Below are 15,951 nucleotides of genomic sequence, written 5' to 3'. Positions count from 1 at the left end.
CTGCAAGCATGACCCAGACCTCCCTGTCACTTGTCATTTTAACATTCCATCCTGCTCTCATGCCCACATGTCTGTCCTTGGCCTGCTGCAATATTCCTGTGAAGATCAACGCAAACTGGAGGAACAGCACCTCATCTTCCGACTAGGCACTTTACAGCCTGCGGGACTTAACATTGAGTTCAACAACTTCAGATCATGAAGTCTCCCCTCCATCCCCACCATCCCCACCCTCTTTCCGATCCCCCTTTTTCCAATAATTTATATTTTTAAAATATATTTTTCTTTTCCCATCTATTTCCATTATTTTTAAATGTATTTCCATCCATTGTTTCATCTCCACTTTTTAGCCTATTTCGATCTCTTCACCCCCACCCCCACCCCCACTAGGGCTATCTGTTACTTGCTCGTCCTGCTTTCTACACTTAATGTCACCATTAGCACATCTCTTAGCTAATATCACCACTGTTAACACCCCATTGTCCTTTTGTCTATGAGATCTTTGGCAATCTCTCCTTTGCCTCCACCTATCACTGGCCCTCTATCCAGCTCTACCTGTCCCACCCCCATCAACCAGCTTATATTTCACCTCATTTCTAAATTCCCTCAGTTCTGGTGAAGAATCATACCGTCTCAAAACATTGACTGTGTTCCTCTCCGCAGATGCTGTCAGACCTGCTGAATTTTTCCGGCTATTTTTGTTTTTGTTTATTATCCAGATATGGTCATAGCGAGATGATTCCAGTTCTGCGGTTTAGACATGATTAGGTTTTGGCTGGAGGAGTTCCCTTCTCAGCCAGGGTCCATTGCCCAAATTGATGGTTTCTGATGGCTTGGTTCACACCCAGTTGAAAATAGAGGTTGTCTGGATGTTTTCTAAATGGTTTAGGAGATGATTCATTTACACTCCTCTGAGGTAATTGGCTCTGATGAGCTGTCTCTTGACGGCCTGAAACTGTTTCAATGGTTCTCAAATTTGTAGGGTACAGCTATCCAAATGTTTGGCCATCTTAGAAGCTGCTTTTAAGTTATCTTTTAAAAAAATGCTTTCAGTCTTTTAAAACTCAACCATTGGTTTCAGTCCAATAAGTAAAGTTATTTTCAATATAAAGCATGGCATTTTAACAAGATAAATTCAGCCTGTATTGACTGCTGTCCAATGGACAGCCCCACATTGGAAAATGCACATATGAATGCTGGGTGAAGACAGGTCAGCGTCAACTGCAATATCTTCCACACTCGAATAATTTGCTAACACAAGTTAAATAATGGGCTGCTTGGGTGAGCTATCTGGGAAAAGGTGGCTGGAGCCAATATAATTGAACACTGGCAAGGGCTAGCACCTGGGATGTGAGGAAAGCAAAGCAAACCAAAATTAATGAGAAAAGCTTAAAATCCAAATGAAAACTCTCCAGTTTACTCAGTTATTTGGACCTGTCGGGTTAGGCAGACTGCGGGTCAGATCTGCTGATGGGAATACCAACATCCATAAAAAGAATCAACAGAGAAAGGGCAGAGGATTCACAAAGAATGGAACATTAACCACAACTCCCTGGTATTGACAGTATTGAGGATGAAAGCTGTTAACACAGCAAGAAGAATGAGTGTTCAGACCTGATTACATTTCTCAATTCAACACTGGTGCTTCAAAAAAAAGGGTCCAGAGATTCAGGAGTAAAGCAAACTGTTCAACTAGGCACTGGCTGCAGACTCTCTATCTGTCTGAAATATTTATGTGCTGCTGGACCCATGCGTGACACACGATTACTCATAGACAATCAGAAACCCTATTAGTGCCTGTGAGGAGCTCACATGACCAAAGGAGAAGACAGTCTCCGCCTCCCTTTGCTTCCTCTCGAGATTGTGACAGGTGCCGAGGTAGGATAATACCGGAGCAGCAAATCCCATTCAGCCAGCCTGAATAGGTGCTTCGCCTCAGCCTGCAGCTGTTAATCTTGCCTGAGTGCTCGGTGTTGTCTCTGAGCAGAGTTTGGGATTCTGTTGAAAGTATATTTTTTTAAAAAAACTCTAAAGAAATACATATTTCTGCTTGGGTTTTTATAGGCTTCTGTCTAAACTGCTGCCTCAGCCTTGCTCTATTCATTTTTACCTTCAATTTGGTAGGTACTCAAATACCTGACCTATTTTTTTACTTGTGCTTTTTTGAATAATAGCTTTTAAAGCTTAATCTTTTGTTCCATTCAATGCAGTGAATTTTTAAAAAATATATATGTATGTGTTATAAATGTTTTTTTTAGTAAACTAGGAGGACCTCTTTAACCAATATTGTCTCGGGGTCATTTTCTGGGGAAAAGTTTTTTTCTCTCTCCAGCTGAACAAGTGATGCGGAAGCTCTCTTGAATCTGGTACTTTTACGTCAACACTGATTTTTAAATGTGTGAGAAATGGTTTCTGACGGTAGCTGTTTTTTTGTCTGATCTAGGTCTTGCGAACCTGCTGGTTTGTGGAGCTTGAATTTTGCTGAATTGAGGCAAAGAATCGTTTTTATTTGGAAACGTCTTGAAATGTGGGATTTTTTTTCTCTCTTGAAGTTTAAACTGCTTTTTTTGATGGATTTTTGAAGGGAGTTACTGACCTCTTATATTAATTCAGAAGATTTGTTGTGAAATATTTGCTTCCAAGAACTTAGGATGTGTCTGAAAATGCCTGTACTGTGCTTGCCAGATATCTTTAGAGTCGGAATGGGACAAACCTTGAAACACTTGGAAAATGTGGAGTTGCAATAAAGCACTTTGTGAGCAGCACCCTTCACAGTCCCCTCACTCATTCTGCCTGGGAAAGTACTGGCTAGATTACAGGATAGAATATGTTGGTGCTTCTGTGATTTTCTTTGTTCCCGCACATATTCTTCCTCAGCCTCATGCTGAAGACACTGAGTCCTGTTGGGGTACAGTTCCATTAGTGCCAGCAACCTAATAGTACATTGCCAAAGTGTTCGGACATATCCATGCACAAGCCTGGAAAGTGTCGTCAGCATTTCTGACTGGTTTTAATTGGTTGCCTTTGTGTTGGTTACTGGTTTGTTCATTGGCTGCATTTTACAGAATAGAATTTTTTCATCCAGCGATTACGTGAAACCAAAATGAAGAGGAAATAGTTGTTCAGGTATTTTTTTCTCCAGTGAATGAGAAATCTCATTTGATCAGCCTGCTTCATCCCTTTGGACATCTGACACGGAGACGAAAGGCTGAATGGCCTCCTCCTATCATCCTAAGAGTCTTTGTCAGCCACATGGATGCACAGCAATTCCTTTCATGACGTAGGTTAGATAACTAGATTCACACGCAGGTTAGGTAACTAGATCCACACCAGTGTTGTACCTGTGCAAAAGAGAACGGCCCAAATCTTCCGGTCTCCAGATCATTGGAGAACAGACATTGCTCTCAAGATGTGCTTCGGGACCCTGCGGATGTTTCGACACAATGACTCTGTGGGAATTGCCCGGGAGGCTTGAACTTCTGATGGACAGTTCTCCCGTTCCCTGTGACCCTCTGGAAAAAGCCTCCAACTCTGAGTTAGAGTCAAGAGACTTTGGACAGTACCAGCTTACTTACATCAATAGTTACCCAGGAAATGTTAGACAGAAAGATCCTAGTTCAATTCCTGGGTAACTCTACAACTGACAGTTCTGTCGAAGGGTCATGAGGACTCGAAACGTCAACTCTTTTCTTCTCCGCCAATGCTGCCAGACCTGCTGAGTTTTTTCAGGTAATTTTGTTTTTGTTTTCTCCTGGACCCGGCCTGACTAGCCCCCACCACCCATGTGCCAGTCCCCCGCTTCCTCCCTCAATCTGACCTGACTAGTTCCCACCACCTGACTCTCTCTGGCTCCATCCCCAACCCAACCTGACCAGCCCCTGATCTGACAACACCTCCCTAGCCAGCCTGACTACCCCCAAGCTAACCTGACTGTCCTGACTCACCTACCCACACCCACCTGACCCAACTCACCCATCTGCCACCCAACCACCTCACCCACCTACCACCCTACCCGGCTGCCAGCCATCCCACCAACCACTCTACCCAGGTGCCATCCTTCCCACCAACCACCCTATCCAGCTGCCGTCGTACCCTTACCTTACCCACTCTACCAATTTACACACCTACACACTCAGCCATTCACTAATACAATCAATTCACTAACACACTAAAAAGCTGTCAAAATGGCCCAAAGCTTTTCAGCGTGCGAACAAACATTTACCAGTATGTGGTAGCTAGTGCCGTAAAAAGGAGGCTTACTCGTCTCGACGATCCAGTGCTATGAGGAAGCAGTTCAATGGAAGAGCACACCGCATTTCTGAAGAAGCCAAGGTCAGGAGTCCCAGCCAGAAATGCAGAGCAGAGTTGTGGCACAGAGAAGTCAGAATGGAGCGGCAATCAGATGGTGATTGCTGCTCCTCGGCAGATTCAGGCCAATGGATTTTGTGCAGATGTCTGGTGGGCCCAATGATTGGCACAAGCACACGGTTGACAACTTGAGGTATTCATTATTTATGGTGCTACTTGTGGCTGTGCAATCCAATGGTGAACCACATTGATTGCCTTCCAATATCCTGTTTCAGTCACTTGGGAATTGCTGCTTTGGTTGTTAACGTGGTTTCTGCAGTAACTGCTTTTGTTACTGCTGATGACATTGCGTTTCAAAGTAGCCTGCCTGCCAAGTCTGTTTACTGAATGCCATTCTGGTTGGTTCACTTCAGACAGCACCCACTTTTTGTGCCAGTGCCACACCACTTCTGATTCTGTGTCATTAAAGTGTATTCTCTGTCCACCCTGCAAACCTGACCATCTTTGAGCTTATTGTGTAGCACATGTCGGAAATGCCCCCTTACCTATCTCCAATGTCAAGCTGTGCTATTCCTGATACTGCCTTAATATTAGTGCCATGCAGTTAATAACATGGTCTTGCTGCTTTCTAGGCTTATTGATCCAGTGTATGTTGCCAAGCTGTGACAGGGGTTAATATGCTCTCAATCCAAAACCATGGAGTTGTGATCACAAATTCATGATGGACTTTGAGTTTTGTGTGTAACCTGACATCTGGCTGACCTAGGATTCTCTCTCTTCAGTCTGCTAAAAGAACCTTTTTGATGTGATTTAAGATTAGTGTTCAATGTTCAATTGCATATGTTCCATCCAAATAGGTGAACTCTGTTAGCAGCCTTCAGTTCAGAATACTCGATGATAATGCATGGCCAGACATTGCTCACTGATGCAGGTTTGCGAAGCAGCTCTATTTTCTGTGGTTGATGGTAAACCAATATTTCTTGTAGCTGCTTCAAACCTGCCAATGAACAATTTTAGATCCATACAGCTCTGTGCTTCAAGTTCATGGCCGTGAACAAACAGGGAAATCCTCATTGACCTTGAACGAAGCACACAGGCTGCTCAAGTTGAGCCATTTGCCAGATGGATGAAATCTGATAGCTAAGGAAAACTCAATGACAGTTATTTAGCCTATTCAGGATCATTCTCCTAGTGCCCTAGCTCACTCTCCTTGGCATCCTTTAAAAGTTCTGGGATGTGGATGTCACTGGCAAAGCCAGTACTTATCACCCACCACTAGAACCAGCTAAATGGCTTGCTGGGACTATTCAATGGGACAATTCAGAATTGAGTTAGCCATATTTGGAGATGGTGGCATAGTGGTAATGCCACTGAACTAGTAATCCAGAGGAAAACAAAATTACCTGGAAAAACTCAACAGGTCTGGCAGCATCGGCGGAGAAGAAAAGAGTTGACGTTTCGAGTCCTCATGACCCTTCCACAGAACTGAGTGAATATAAGGAGAGGGGTGAAATATAAACTGGTTTAAGGTGGGAGGGGGATGGGGGGGTGCAATGGGGTGGGGTGAGCGAAGTGGTGGGGGGTGGTGGTGTGGTTGTAGGGACAAGCAAGCAGTGATAGGAGCAGATAATCAAAAGATGTCACAGACAAAAGAACAAAAGAACACAAAGGTGTTGAAGGTGGTGATATTATCTAAACGAAGGTGCTAATTAAGAATGGATGATAGGGCACTCAAGGTACAGCTCTAGTGGGGGTGGGGTGGAAAGACTAGCAGGGCATAAAAGATTTAAAAATAATCGAAATAGGTGGGAAAAGAAAAATCTATATAAATTATTGGAAAAAACAAAAGGAAGGGCGAAGAAACAGAGAGGGGGTGGGGATGGAGGAGGGAGTTCAAGACCTAAAGTTGTTGAATTCAATATTCAGTCCAGAAGGCTGTAAAGTGCCTAGTCGGAAGATGAAGTTCTGTTCCTCCAGTTTGCGTTGGGCTTCACTGGAACAATGCAGCAAGCCAAGGACAGACATGTGGGCAAGAGAGCAGGGTGGAGTGTTAAATTGGCAAGCGACAGGGAGGTTTGGGTCATTCTTGCGGACAGACCACAGGTGTTCTGCAAAGTGGTCGCCCAGTTTACATTTAGTCTCTCCAATGTAGAGGAGACCGTAATCCAGAAGCCCTGGCTAATTCCCTGGATCATGGGTTTGAATCCTGCTATGGCAGCTGGTGGAATTCCAATTCAATTAATATATCTGGAATATAAAACTAGTCTCAGTGTTGGTGACCATAAAGCTATCATTGATTTGTTTTAAAAGCCCATCTCCTTTAGGGAAGGAATTCTACTATCCTTAGCCAGTCTGACCTACATGTGATTCCAGATTCCAGACCCACAGCAATGTAGTTGATTGTTAACTTCCTTCTGAAATGGCCTAGCAAGCTGTTGTAAAGGTTATATTGTGTCTCACTAAGTGGTCTGGATGATTGTATGGTTAAACATAGCGTCTACTGTTAAACCATAACTATATGTATATATCCAAGGTACTACCATGCATGAGTGCTCTCTCCATGCTGGTTCCTCTAGTTTCTTCTCCACACGGTCTACTATCATGTGACCCTCTATACCATGGGCAGTACTGTTCTCCAGTCTCACATTAATCCTTGGTCTGCTGAACACCCTTATGCTACAATGGCATGCTGCTACTGCTCAAAGGCATATAAAACATTTCCCTTTCTATTTAAAAAAAACTTTTCCTCCTTCGAACAAAGTATAACTATTTACAGTACAATCTTACTTTTCTTGCTACCTCTTTCATTCCCCCCCACCCTTAAGTTTCTGACTTTATAACATCAGATGTTCTTCAGACTTGACAATTGTTCCAGATTTCAGTTTGTCATATTTGGAGGAATGATAGTCTCAGTTACTTTGGGTTGACTTTGTTGGTTCAGCGTTGAAATTCTAGTACACTGTTTCCGATACTTAGTTGTCTCCATTTGATTTGCTTTTTGCACCCCTTCGAGTTGCATTTCTCTTTATCAACAACCTGTCTATTTTTTTTGGACACCATGGATTTGTCCCATTCCTCCTGAAGGGAAATATGCACTCTGTTCATTCCTAGAGTGGACTCAGATTTTCTTTATCTGTGTGGTCCACCATGAACTTCCTGGATGTAGACGTTTCAAAAATGGAACATTAATTTCCACTCATTGCACAATTTCAGCCAAATATTTGTTTACTCTTATTTTCCAGTCCTTTTGCAAGCTTATGAAGCTTTTCATTCAGCTCAGCAACTAGCCTGTTGAGTTCAGTTGTCTGTGTTTCGGAGTTATCTGCGAAATCCTTATATGCACTTAACAACTTCACCTGGGCATTCAGTTCCTTTCAGAGTCTTACTTCTATGGTCACTCACTACTCTTTAGGCTCTTTCAATTCACTCACTGCGGATCTAATTTTTTTAGAATGTTTATTTTGTGCTTTTCAAGACTGGGTTTGGTCTTCCGTACTGCGCATCTCATCCTTCATGTTCTTCAAATTGCATCAAAGTTCATCAGTCTTGGTTGTTAATTCCACATTCAATCAACTGTTCCAATTCATTGACACTTCTTTCTCCTGTTCCGGGAGATTAACCAAGATTTCTGATGCTTGAAGTTCAAGCTTTAACTGAAGACCTATCTTTGCTGAACCTGCTTCCATAAGTGTATCATTTAGATGTTTCAAGTCCTGTTTGAAGTGAACAACTCTCCTGTGTTCTCATCAGTTCTCATCTGACACTAGCAAACTCCTCTTTTATACGTGAAAGTTTTTTCTTTGCACTGATCAATTTTTCCTTCTGCGCTATCTTTCAAGCTCACATTCTGTAATTCTACTTCTGCTAATTGTTTCTGAGACTCTTCACACTCTTTTGTGAGAACGTGTACTTTCTCTTGCTATTCTAGGTTCATTTCTTCATAAATATTTTTGGAAATGTAATGTTTTTCCACGTCCAATCATTTTCTCCAGCTGTGTGTAGTCTTTCTTGTGTTCATGGCTTTCTCCTGGAATGTAATACGTTGCTGTATCTTTGCCAACTGGTTCTTCAGTTCATTCAGAGTGACGTTAAATTAATTTTGCTTCTCTTCATAATTTTCCAGAAGAACAAATTTTGACCTAAGGGATCCTTGTAACGTGTGAAAGTCCTTCAACGGCATTTCCTTTTCTTTGCAAAGCTCAATTGCTTCATCTTGAGTTTTCTTGTAATTTAACAGAACTTCCTTAAGTTTCTTTCTCCATTCATCTTGATTTTTCTTGTAGTTCAAGAGGGTCTTCTTGAGTTTCTTCTGTTGTTCTTCCATTTTGCTATTAAGATAGTCATCTTTTCCTCATGCTGCTGAAGGGTTATGTACTCTTTTTGCATTTGACCAGCTGTGTCTTCAGCTGCTTGTTTTCTTGTTGACCTCTTACCAACTCAGTCTGTGCTTCAATGCATTGCATTGTCGCTACTGATAGCTCCAATGTTGCATTTGCTAAAGTAGTATTCAACATCTTTTTTTTTAGTTCCTCTTGTTTTTTGATGGCTACATATTGATTCTTCAAGGAGTGTTTTAGGGCTGCAACTTCTTGAGTGCCTTCTTCTGCCTGCTGTTGTGCCTAGCTGTACAGCTGATTGAGTTTTCCCAACTCCTGCTTTGATTTGACAATTGTGGAATTGAAGGTCACTATTTCCTCCTGGTACTTCTGAAATCTGTTTGTTCAGGTCTCAAAAAGTTTGGTTCATTGAAGGCCTCTGTTTATCATGTGTTTGAAAAGGTATACACTCAGCTTGAATCTTGCACTTCAAATCACCAGTGTAGCTTTGATACATTTTCTAATTTTATTTCTGCTTTTTCTTACTCTGCATGCTGCAGGGTTTTTTTCTTTGTTGTTCACTACCAGCTGCTGGTACAGTTCTGAAAACATGTCCATATCTTCAAAGAGAAAATAATTTATGATTCCTGTCCTGGTCTTCCCAAAAAGATAGATTCCTGGAATTTCTGGAAATTTCCTTGCCTCTCTGGTGCCCTCATGTGGTTTGTTCAGGTGTTGTCTTTCATCCATTTGTTGCTTTGCTGGGGGTTTTCTGTGCCTCTTTTTGAGCTCTGCACTCCCTGCAACTTGAAGATTAAAACATTTGTCAAAGACTGTTAATATTTCATTGAAGTTGGTTGAACACTCATCAATGTATTGCATTAGGATTTGTTGGTCAGCAAGTTCACCAAACAAATATAAAAATGTATTAATCTGTACTCATTCTGATTTCTTACTGAGACATGATGTTTGTTTTGGACCTTGGTTTGGTTTTTAAATCAAAAAAAGGTATTAGAAGGTGCTTTTTTTAAATCCTTTTTTTGTTTCAGTCCAGCTGGGCCACCATGCATTATGGTGCTGGCAGTGGACCTGTTGCTGCAGCTTTCTTGCAGCTGCATTCTGGATGTGCTGATCCTGATTGATTGCCTATTTTAAATGGTAATTTGAGCTTTTTTTTTTACTGTATTTTGCTCACCCTTCATGTGATTTGGCCAGGTCTATTGACTCTGCCTTCACTCAGGTGGTTCTTTTCCTCTGCACAGTCGTTTCTTCTTTTTCAGCCTTTTTTCTTTGAATTTTGCTGAGCCTTTTACGATCTGGGTAGTTTCCTTGACTTTGCCTTCAATCGCACCTGGCAATGGACCTCGACGTGCGCTGGTGGAGCCCTTCAGCCTCCATGTCTGCAATGGTGCTTTTTATTTAGGTGATCTCCAACTGTGTCTTCAATTTAGGCTCCCCTCTGTCAGGTCAGGCTTCAGTTTCTTTAGTGTTTCGTGCTTTGAGAACCTCCATTCCTTCTCCCGCTTCTCAAGGATTTCTGAGTCCATCCTTGTTACTACAATGTTGTTTAGTGTCCTGCTAAGAGGTCTGGAGGCTTATATGGTTGAACATAAACTGTTTATTGTCAACCCATAACGATATACATATCCATAACTATATACATATCAAAGGTACTGCCATGCATTGGCGCTGTCTCCATGCTGGCTGCTTCCAGACTTTTCTCCACATGGTCAACTATCATCTGACTCTCTGCATTAAACCATGGGCGATAACTGTTCTCCAGTCCCATATTAATCCTTACTCTGCTGAACACCCTTATATTACAATGACATGCTGCTATCCCTTAAATGCATAGAACATCACGAGCCACTCAGTTCAAGGGCAATTCTTGATGGGAAACAAATGCTAGCCTTGTTAGTATGCCCACATCCCATGAAAGAAAAGAAATTTGTGTGGGACTGAAGGCACATATATCTCTGCGATGGATACTTATGTTAGCTCAATACAGACTGAGCAGATTGTATTAATTCTGTGTTTTCTGCGATTCACTGTTTGCATAACCAGTATTTGAATTCCATCCTGACCATAGTCCACTTGACAATGGCCAAGAAGACCAGGTGCATTTTGATAGCGCTTTTCACGACCACCAGACCCCTCAAAAGTGCTTAACAACCCATGAGTTATTTTTGAATTTTGACATTGTTGTAATGTAGGAAACATGGCAACCAGGTTGTGCACAGTAAGCACCCAACAGAGTGACACGTGAATCGGAGGAGTGCCTCCGTCTGCTCTCTGATGTGGTGCCTACATGTGCGTGTATGGAGGTCTCCATGTGAAAGATGACAGACGCGATGGAGACTCTGATCCAGCAGAATGCGGAGATGCATGCCGACCTGCACTCCATTGCAGTAGCCATGGGTGAGTTCCTACAGTGGCAACGTGAGAGGGAAATGGGGCACTTTGATGTCCCTCCATGTGCTCCTTCCTCTCAAGAAGTCAGGCAAGGCCCTCGGGTGCCCGAAGGGAGGACGAACAGTAGGTGGACACGCCTGGGTCAACCACTTGGGAATCTCGAGGCTGTCCACTCCCTCTGAGTCCCCTTTTCCTGTGATACCCTCAACCCCGTCTTCTGTTACCGCAGAGGGAGTAGCTGGCCCACAGGAGGACAGACAAAGCAAGCTGGAGCCTCAAGGCCTTGGCTCTCCAGAGGACCCACAACGAAATCATCAGAGGCAACAGGGCTAACCATTGTACAGGTTGTCTCTACCCTTCCTGCGGATGTGAGGGCAGCACCTAGAAGCAGTGGTAGGCCTGGAAAGGTTAAGAATTTATGATCACAAGTGGTTGCATGGGTGAACAGATTTTGTCACTTTATAAACTGAAAATATATTCACTTCCGCTGAGTAATGTGCAGTGGTGTCTTTCAGCATCATTTACAGGCTCCACGAGTCCTCCCCCTTCATCCATCTCCCATAGCATTTCAGCTACACACAGCCAGACCTTAAGTGGTTCTGGAGGGAGAAGTGTGTGTCTGTGTCTGTGTATGTGTGTGTGTGTGTGTATGTGTGTGTGTGTGTGTGTGTGTCAGGGCCTTTTGGAGCCTCGTGCAAGCACTCTCCCATGCACACAGATCCTTCCTCCTTCACACTCGTCTCAAACGTCCTGAGCGTTTTCAGTGCTGCCAGCCGGGGTTCACTTTCAGTTGTCCACCTGAGCTGACCTGCAACTCCGCCCAGCCACTGATCACGCTTCCATGCAGCGCCCGTGCCCGTCCAAGACGAGGCTCCGCTCACTTTTGATTTTATAAGCATGGTTGTAGTAAGGTTTGTTTTCAGCTCTCCCTGCTTTCCCCTCCCCCAGCTACCCATGACCTTTCTCCCATCACTGTTACCTCCCAGCAACCTCCCCCCTCCCCGCCCCGGCATCACCTTCCTCCTCCTCATCGTCATGTACCAACCAGAACCCTTCCCAGGATGTCCAGGGTTTGAATTTTACCTTTAGAGGGTCTGGGTGAAGGAGCAGTTGGGAAACGGACCCCCGACTCTGATTTCATGCTGGTTGGCCATTAATTGTCGGCTAGCCAGTGTGAAACACCCACTGAAAAGCTCGGTGCTGCCGGGGTGGGGGGCGGGAAGAGGGCAGGTGATGACATTTCCACAGACGCAGGTGAGCACTGCTAGAAAGCTTCCTGAATGCAGACAGCTGCCTTGGAGCTGGAGACCTGAAAATGCTCAAATAAAGGTTTAAAAAGCTGCAAAAAAGTGTCCATGCATCACAATCAATCACCTGAAAATATAGCTGGTAAAATTGCTGTCCACAGATATTTATTTTTATTTCATTTCATAACAGAAATTTCATCCCGCTCTTGGATGAGGTTTGATGAAGCAAAACGTAAGGGCCGCCTGGCCAATTCGCCCATCCGCCAACTGTAAGGGTGGATGGGCCATGAAAAATCGGTGACAATTGCGCCATTAATGGACTTAATTGCCCTTTTTAATGGTTGGCGAGTGCGCTTCCGCGCGCCTGCTGAGTGAAATATCACGTGGGTACGCGATGACGTCAGGACGCTCGCCCAGTGTCGTCTTGCGTGATTTTGCACCTGATCGGGTCGGGCACAGGCCCGCCCATAGGTCATAAAATTCAGCCCCAGGTGAACGTGCACGTTCCCTACCTTCCCGAGAATCCCACCCCCATCCACATCTCTGACCCCCTTCCTTTCCACTCCCAGGGTCCATGTCTGCCTCAGAGTCCCCAACAACCACCCTCGCCATCTCTTCTACCGCTACACTCACCCTCCCATCCTTCCAGCTCACTCTGCCCCCTCTCATACCAACCATTCCCACCAACCACACCCACTCTCAGTTCGCTCCCCAGGAGCTGTAATTGACTCTACAGACCACTCCCTTGCCTGTTCACCTGGACACCTCCCACCACCTCCTCCTCCTTCCCCCTGGACTCCTTCCCCCTCTTTGGACTCCTTCCTCCCCCCACCCCGAACTCCGTCCCTTACACCTATCTCTTAAGTTGCCCCATTCTCCCCTGTTACATCTCCTCCCCCAGTATTCCCCCACTCTGGTACAGTTTCCTCTCTCATTCACAGCTGAATCTCTGGACATTCCTTTCCACTCAATTGACGATCATCCATAGCAGCCCATGGCCAAGACTCTGATGCCCCAAAGTAGATCCCAGATATGAATGGTTAGACCTCCCACCTTCTGTGAGCTGCGTCACAGTGGAGTCGTGTCCATTAGAATCCACCCAGCAGGCAATGGATGTTCTTCCAGGGTCCCCTTGCTGTCGGGGTCCGGCATTTTCTGCTTCTTGGATGTCACTGATGTGAGGAAGGCCCCTCTGGTCAGTCCCAACTATTGCATGTCCCTCTTGTCAAGATGTTCTCGGCTGGCGTGTTTTCCCGCTGATGTGTTGGCATGGTTCTGTCAAGCAGGGCTCATAATGAGATGAAAATGTATTAAAACAACATTCCTGACGAGTGGCAGTAGGAAAGGCAGCCCACCATTGACGAGTGGAGTGGACGATCGCAAACTGGTTTCACGACGGTGTGAAACTGATTTTTGGCCTTCCCGCCATATTGCCCGCTCATGTCCGCCATAACGCCCGACGCCAACGGGGATGGACAATTCCAGCCTTTCTTTCAGCGGTAGAGAGATGACACAGTGAAATCTGAACCTGTTTCCACTAGCACGGATACATCTACCAGTAGGAATCACTCGGTAGTGATCAGGAATGGGAAACCTTCATTTTCTTTTTATTTACACGGGATATGGGCATTGCTGGCCAGGACAGCATTTATTGCCCATCCCTAATTGCCCCTGAGAGAGTGCTGGTGAAGCTGCCGCCTTGAACCGCTGCAATCCATGTGGTGTAGGTGCACCCACAGTGCTGTTAGGGACTTCCAGGGTTCTGACCCAGCGACAGTGAAGGAACGGTGACTTAGTTTCACATCAGGACACGGTGTGGCTTGGAGGAGACCTTGCAGATGGTGGTGTCCCCATGTGCTTGCTGCCCTTGTTCTTCTAGGCAGAGGCCAATGACGTGAGGTTGTGGATTTAGGAAATATGTTGAAAGAGCCGCGGTGAGTTTCTTGTGTTCAAGTCAGTCCATGGCCTTGCCCTTCCCTATCCGTGTAACCTCCTCCACCCTTGCAGTTTGGAGAGTTTGGTATTCTCAGCCAGGATGTTCTCCAGCTTCAGTGTTGTTCCACACTCTCTTACTCAGTTTGGACATAACAGCTGCAGATTTTGCAATGCGTGTGTGATTTCAGCATCAAGTGACAGATTGTGGAGTCTAAATATGTGAAACTATCAACATCCTCCAGCATCACATTGACAATGCTGATAGATGGCAGTATGGCAACATTCTGGACCATGACATTTGTCTTCCTGATGCTGATGGTCAAACCAAACTCTTTACAGGTCTGAGAGAACCTGTCCATTTGCTGCTGAAGGTGTTCCTCAGTATAGAATGTTAGTGCAACATAGAGCAAGGCTCTGATGAAGAGTTGGTGCAATTTTGTCTTGCATCTCGGATGAGCAAGGTGGAATAGCTGCGTGTCAGTTCTGTTATGTAAATACTCTGACAATGACCTGAAGGCATATGACAGCAACAATGAGAAGAATATGCTGAAGTGTGTCAATGCCAGAACACAAACCTGTTTGACTCCACCGTGGCTCTGAGGGTTTTGATGTTGCCCTGTCATAGTTGACCTTGCCCATCATCTTATGGAAAGAGGAGATCTTATTGAGCAGCTTCAGTGGGCAGCCAATTTTCTCCAGCAGCTTCAGTAGACCACCTTGACGAGGTAGATGTCGAAAAGATGTTTCCTCTTTGTGGGTGAGTCTAGAATTAAGAGGCACTGTTTTAAAATTAGGGGTTGCCCTTTTGGGACAGAGATGAGGAGATTTTTTTTTCTCTGAGTGTTGTGCAACTTTGGAACCCTCTGCCTCAGAAGGCAGTGGAGGCTGCTCATTGAATATTTTTAAGGCAAAGGTAGACTGATCCCCTTGCCTAACAAGAATCTAAGGTTATTGGGGTTAGATGGGAATGTGGAACTCGAAACACAGGAAGATCAGCCATGATCTCATTGAATGACGGAGGAGGCTCGAGTGGAGGAATGGTCTATTCCTGTTCCTATTTCTTATGTTCTTATCTCTGCTCACATGGTCAAATGCCTTGGTGAAGTTGATTAAGGCAATATATAGTGGGCTCCTTTGTTCACGGCATTTCTCTTGCAGCTGCCGGACTGAGAAGATCATGTCAATTGTAGATCTTCCAGTTCTAAAACCACACTGGGATTCAGGGTAGATGCATTCAGCCAAGATCTGCAGTCTGATAAAGGCAACATGGGCATTTTTCCCCAATGCTCAGCAGGGAGATGTCATCATAGTTGTTGCAGTCGCTCTTGTACAAGGCCACGATCTTCACATCTCACACACCGTGGGGCAGTGCCCCCGCCCTCCAGCAGAGAGACACAAGTTTATGCAGATGCTGCAGGAATGTCGCTTTCCTATGCTGCATGATTTCAGAAGGTATAGCAATAGCACCTGGAGATATATCCACAACAAGCAAGTCAATAACTTTGCTAGGCTGCTCTATTGTAGGTTCAATATCCAGTTCTGCTAAGGCAGGCAGGCTTTCTATGTGTCAAGAGCTTCCTTAGCAACAGTGTTCTCCCTAGAATGCAACTCAAGGTAGTGTTCCATCCATCTCTCCAATTGTTTACTGCAGTCAGTGATGACCTCCCCCGCCTTTGTTTTCAATAGAACCATTTTCTTTGCTGATGGACTTCTGTCTTTTTGATCCCTTCTTACAT

Source organism: Carcharodon carcharias, chromosome 7 (genome assembly GCF_017639515.1).
Source record: "Carcharodon carcharias isolate sCarCar2 chromosome 7, sCarCar2.pri, whole genome shotgun sequence".
Lineage (NCBI taxonomy): Eukaryota > Metazoa > Chordata > Chondrichthyes > Lamniformes > Lamnidae > Carcharodon > Carcharodon carcharias.
Note: the sequence above shows the minus strand (reverse complement) of the source record.